The sequence below is a fragment of the Chiloscyllium plagiosum genome, chromosome 21, assembly GCF_004010195.1.
Source record: "Chiloscyllium plagiosum isolate BGI_BamShark_2017 chromosome 21, ASM401019v2, whole genome shotgun sequence".
Taxonomy (NCBI): domain Eukaryota; kingdom Metazoa; phylum Chordata; class Chondrichthyes; order Orectolobiformes; family Hemiscylliidae; genus Chiloscyllium; species Chiloscyllium plagiosum.
This window is the reverse complement of record NC_057730.1, coordinates 50283420-50289419: the sequence shown is the minus strand read 5'-3', so window position 1 is coordinate 50289419 and position 6000 is coordinate 50283420. Positions and strand designations below refer to the sequence as shown.

The following is a 6000-nucleotide window of genomic DNA, read 5'->3' as shown; positions in this document are numbered from 1 at the left end:
GCTTAATGTTCCACGATACAAATGCTACAGGAAGGATAGAAAGGGAGGCAAGAGAGGAGGGGGAGTGGCATATTTGATAAGGGATAGCATTACAGCTGGACTGAGGGAGAATATTCCCTGGATGTGTTTCCGGGAAGTTATTTGGGTGGAACTGAGAAATAAGAAAGGGATGATCACCTTATTGGGATTGTATCATAGACCCCCTAATAGTCAGGGAAATTGAGAAACAAATTTGTATGGACATCTGTTATCTGTAAAAATAATAGGGTGGTTATGGTAGGGGATTTTAACTTTCCAAACATAGACTGGGACTGCCATAGTGTTAAGGGTTTAGATGGAGAGGAATTTCTTAAGTATGTACAAGAAGATTTTCTGATTCGGTATGTGGATGTACCTACGAGAGAAGGTGCAAAGCTTAATAGGCATGCCCGAAACGTCGATTCTCCTGCTCCTTGGATGCTGCCTGACCTGCTGCGCTTTTCCAGCAACACATTTTCAGGTCTGATCTCCAGCATCTGCAGTCTTCACTTTCTCACAGAATAGGGCCCCTCAAAGATGAGCAAGGCTGCCTCTGTGTGGAGCCACAGAAGATGGGGCAGATACTAAATAAGTATTTTGCATCAGTATTTACTGTGGAAAAGAAGATGGAAGGTATAGAATGTAGGGGAACCGATGGTGACATCTTGGAAAATGTATGTCTTGAAGTGCATACAAGTGGATAAGTCCCCAAGATCTGATCAGGTGTACCTTGAACACTGGGAAGCTAGGGAAGTGACTGCAAGGCCTCTTCCTGAGATATTTCTTTAATCGATAGTCACAGGTGAGGTGCCAGAAGACTGGAGGTTGGCTAACGTGGTGTCACTGTTTAAGAAAGGTGATAAGGACACGCCAGGGAACTGTAGACCAGTGAGCCTAACGTTGGTGGTGGGCAAGTTGTTGGAGGGAATCCTGAGGGACAGGATGTACATGTATTTGGAAAGGCAAGGACTGATTAGGGATAGTCAACATGGCTTTGTGCGTGGGAAATCATTTCTCACAAACTTGACTGAGTTTTTTGAAGAAGTAACGAAGAGGATTGATGAGGGCAGAACAGTGGCAGAATCTATATAGACTTGAGTAAGGCATTCGACAAGGTTCCTCAAGGGAGACTGGTTGGCAAGATTAGATCTCATGGAATACAGGGAGAACTAGCCATTTGGATACAGAACTGGCTCAAAGGTAGAAGACAGAGGATGGTGGTGAAGGGTTGTTTTTCAGACTGGAGGCCTGTGACCAGTGCAGTGCCACAAGATCGGTGCTGGCTCCATAACTTTTCATCATTTACATAAACGATTTGGATGTGAGCACAAGCAGTATCGTCAGTAAGTTTGCAGTTGACACCAAAAATTGAAGGTGTAGTGGACAGCAAAGAAGGTTATCTCAGATTACAGCGGGATCTTGATCAAATGGGCCAATGGGCTGAGGAGTTGCAGATGAAGTTTAATTTATATAAATTCGAGGTGCTGCATTTTGGGAAAGCAGGACTTGTACACTTAATGGCAAGGTCCTTGGGAGTGTTGCTGAACAAAGAGACCTTGGAGTGCAGGTTCATAGCTCCTTGAAAGTGGAGTCACAGGTAGATAGGATAGTGAAGAAGGCGTTTGGCATGCTTTCCTTTATTGGTCAGAGTATTGAGTACCTTAGTTGGGAGGTCATGTTGCGGCTGTACAGGACATTGGTTAGGCCACTGTTGGAATATTGCATGCAACTCTGGTCTCCTTCCTATCGGAAAGATGTGAAACTTGACAGGGTTGAGAAAAGGTTGGAGGGTTTGAGCTACTGGGAGAGGCTGAACAGGCTGGGCAGTTTTCCCTGGAGCGTCGGAGACTGAGGGGTGACCTTGTAGAGGTTTATAAAATCATGAGAAACATGGATAGGGTAAATAGGCAAAGTCTTTTCTCTGGGGTGGGGGAGTCGAGAACTAGAGGGCATAGTTTTAGGGTGAAAGGGGAAAGATATAAAAGAGACCCAAGGGGGCAACCTTTTCACTCAGAGGATGGTGCGTGTATGGAATGAGCTGCCAGAGGAAGTCGTGGAGGCTGGTACAGTGGCAGCATTTAAAAGGCATCTGGATGGGTATATGATTAGGAAGGCTTTGGAGGGATATGGGCCGAGTGCTGGCAGGTGGGACTAGATTGGGTTGGGATATCTGGTTGGTATGGACGAGTTGGACCAAATGGTCTGATTCTGTGCTGTACATCTCTATGACTATATAAAGTGTAGAGATCCAGGACAATGTTAGGGTGGGGTAATGAAAAATGTCTTCAAAAATATCATTCAGTCATATATGGTTCCCTTGGCTAAATAGGGACGGAAAGTATACAGAAACACGAGAACATTATGATAACGTCCTTTGAGCTTTCTTTCCCATAAGCCACTTGGCTAACTCCTATATTTTGCTCGGTATCCATACTGTATTAATCCTCTTTCTAATTTCCTTTTTAGTTTTGGCAGACAATTCCACATTCTAATTATCTTTTATGTAAATAGTTTTTCAAGACTAACTTCAATTCTCATTTTGAAATTTGTATTTTATTGCTTCTATTCCTTAGTGCAACCGTATCAATATGACTGTATGAAAGGTTGTAACCTTAACATGACCATTCATGATCTTGGAAATCTCTACCAGGTTACTCCTTAACTCCTTAACAGTTCTAGAAAACAGATTTCTAACTTGTTCAGTCTCTTTTCAAAATTGAAGCTGTTCAACCCTGAACATTCCGAAGTATCCATCCTGCAGCTTTTCTGCTGGTCTCTTTTTTTTAACCTCTCTAATGGAGAAGAGGACAAAATTCCAGCTGAAGTTTTTCCAAATATAATATTGCATCTACAATTCCAATGCCCTTTTTTAATGTCGTTGTGCACTTTTGATGCAACCCACTTTTAATGATCTAGCTAATTGCCCATCAAAGTTTCATTGCATATCAGCTAAGTTTAAAACCTTGCCATTTAAGGTCATTTCATTGATTGCTTGTGTTCTTTCAAATGAAGTAAATAAAACTCACCTGAAATGTTTTTCTGCACAGATGCTGACCTGCGGTTTTTGAAAATATTTGTAGCTCAGATTGAGGTTCAGGTTGTAAGCTTGCTCGTTGAGCTGGTAGGTTTGTTCTCAGATGTTTCGTCACCATGCTAGGTAACATCATTGAGCCTCCAGTGAAGCACTGCCGTTCTGTCCTGCTTTCTATTTGCGTGTCTTGGTTTGTTTTGGTGGGTGATATCATTTCCGGTTCTGTTTGAGAGGTTGGTAAACGGGGTCCAAATCGATGTGTTTCTTGATGGAGTTCCAGTTTGAATGCCAGGCCTCTAAGAATTCCTGTGCGCGTCTCTGTTTTTAGCCTGTCCTCTGATGGATGTGTTGTCTCAAAGTGGTGTCATTCTTCGACTTGGGATACTAGTGATAGTGGGTCATGTCTTTTTGTGGCTAGTTGGTGTTCCTATATCCTGGCGGCTAGTTTTCCGCTTGTCTGTTCAATGTAGTGTTTGTTACAGTCCTTGCATGGTATTTTGTAAATGACATTTATTTTGCTGGTTGTTGGTATAAGGTCCTTTTAGGTTCATCAGTAACTATTTAAGTGTGTTGGTAGGTTTGTGGACTACTGTGATGCCAAGGGGTCGGAATCGTCTGGTAGTGATCTTGATGTCTTTGTATGGTAGTGTGGCTAGAGTTTCTGGGCATGTTGTGTCTACTTTGAATTGAATTGAATTTATTGTCACGTGTACCAAAGCGTTGTCTTGCGAGCAATACAGGCAGATCACGTAATTAAGTAACATAGATATAAAAAATATAGGTAAACAGCAGCAAAAACAAAAACACTGGTACAGGCGAATGCTAAATGTTTGAGAGTCCATTCAGTATTCTAATAGGGTAGAAACTGTTTTGAAACTGGCTGGTCCGTGTTAGGCTTCTGTACCTTCTCCCTGATGGCAGTGATTGTAGAAAAACATTGCCAGGTTGGGATGGATCTTTGAGAATGCTGGTGGTCTGTCCTCTACAGAAGAGCTGGTAGATGGAGTCTATAGATGGGAGGTTGGCCTTTGTGATTGTCTGGGCTGAGTTCACCACTCTCTGTAACTGTCTCCGATCTTGAATGGTACCGTTGCCATACCAGGTAGTGATACATCCAGACAGAATGCTTTAGATGGCGCACCTATAAAAGTTGGCAAGGGTACTCCCCATCATGCCAAATTTCCTCAGCTGCCTGGGGAAGAAGAGACGTTGTTAGGCCTTTTTAACTGTGCATCCACATGAATGGTCCAAGAAAGCTTGTTGTGAATGACCACTCCCAGGAGCTTGACACACTCCACTCATTCTACCTGTGCTGTTAAAGTGTACAGGCACATGAGTAACATCCCATCGAAAGTCAATGAGTTCCTTGGTTTTGCCGGCACTGAGAGCCAGTTTGTTGTCACTGCACCACTTTACCAGGTCTTTCACCTCCCATCTGTAGTCTGTTGCGTCGCGATCCGAGACTTGACAGACTATGGTGGTGTCATTAGCGAATCTGTAAATGGCATTAGTCTGGTGTTTGTATACCTACAACTGTGTCACCAATGAGAACACCTGGAGGGCTCCAGTGTTGTGTTAGTGAGGATGAAACATTGTCCCCAGTCTTCACTGATTGTGGCCTCAGGGTCAGGAAACTGAGGATCCAGTTGCAGAGAGTGAGGCTTAGTCCGAAATCACTAAGTTTAGTAATCAGTCTCAAGGGGCTAAGTGTTGAAGACTGAACTATAGTCCATGAATAGGATTCTTATGTAGCTTATTTGGATTTATTGTTTAATAATCGATGGACTGTGTTTATCGGGCACCCGTTCTTCTTGAATACGCTGTTGAGGTATTTTTCTTCTGCTGCTTGTAGTTCCTGGGTGCTGCAGTGTGTTGTAGCCCATTTGAATAATGTCCTGATGCAGCCCCATTTGTGGATGTTGGGATGATTGCTTCTATAGTTAAGTATCTGGTCTGTGTTGCTTTCCTGTAGAAAGCTCTACAGCGTATTCAAGAAGAATGGGTACCCGATAAACACAGACCCCACTTACCAACTCTGAGAAAAAGAACCGGAAATGATATCACACACCTTACGAGACCAAGACACACAAATAGAAAGCGGGACAGAACACCAGCGCTTCACTAGAGGCTGACTCATGATGTTACCTAGCATTGTGATGAAACGTCTGAAAACAACCCTGCTGGCTCAGCGTGCAAACTTCCAACCAGATGCTGACCTGTGAGTAATCCTGGCATCCTCTGTATTTAATACTTCATTCAAGTATGACTTTTAAGTGCCAAGAAAAGCAAATGGCAAGCCGGAGCATTACAAATTTTGAAATAATTTGTTATAATTGGCTATCCTCTGATTAATAGAAAGTAGCATGATTCTTTATTTCCATTTATCTCATGGGCCAGATACACTCAGATTTGAAAACATAGGCTGATAGACCCATTCAAAATTATTAACCATATTTAAATGCCTCTCTGTTAAATTCACCAAAAGCTGTCACTCATTGAACAAATCATGGGCAATGTTTGTATTTGAACTGATTAGCTTTTCAACCAATTTACTTCAAAATTAACTGAAATGGTACTTAATCTGTTATCTACTGTAGCTGAATTTGAAAATCCAGTATTGTGCGAATTCTCCAGATGAAATGTTAGCATTGCTTAAAACAACAGCAATTAGTATCTTTGTCTCTGTATATCAGTCTGAATGATTGTCACATTAATTGTAAAGTATCGAGCAATGTCTGCTTGGTGCTAAATGTCAAAATCATTTGTTATTTGGCATCACATTCAGTTTAAAATGGGTATATCTACTTAGAAAATTAAATCTGATCTCTTTTGGGCAGGAATTAAACATTTAATTTTTCTTGCCAGGAAGGAGATTTTTTCCATTACTGAAATAAAATAGGGAGCAGGCTAAAATATTTTAGCAACTCCTCTAGTCATACCAAAAATGCTAC

The 6000-nt window shown here is 42.0% G+C and overlaps 1 protein-coding gene across 3 annotated transcripts in view; it reads left to right on the top strand.

Annotated features, from left to right (window-relative positions):
- Positions 1–6000, top strand: part of LOC122560857 (ubinuclein-1-like) — a 77356-nt gene that overhangs the window by 21974 nt on the left and 49382 nt on the right. The gene's annotated exons all lie outside the window — the stretch shown is intronic.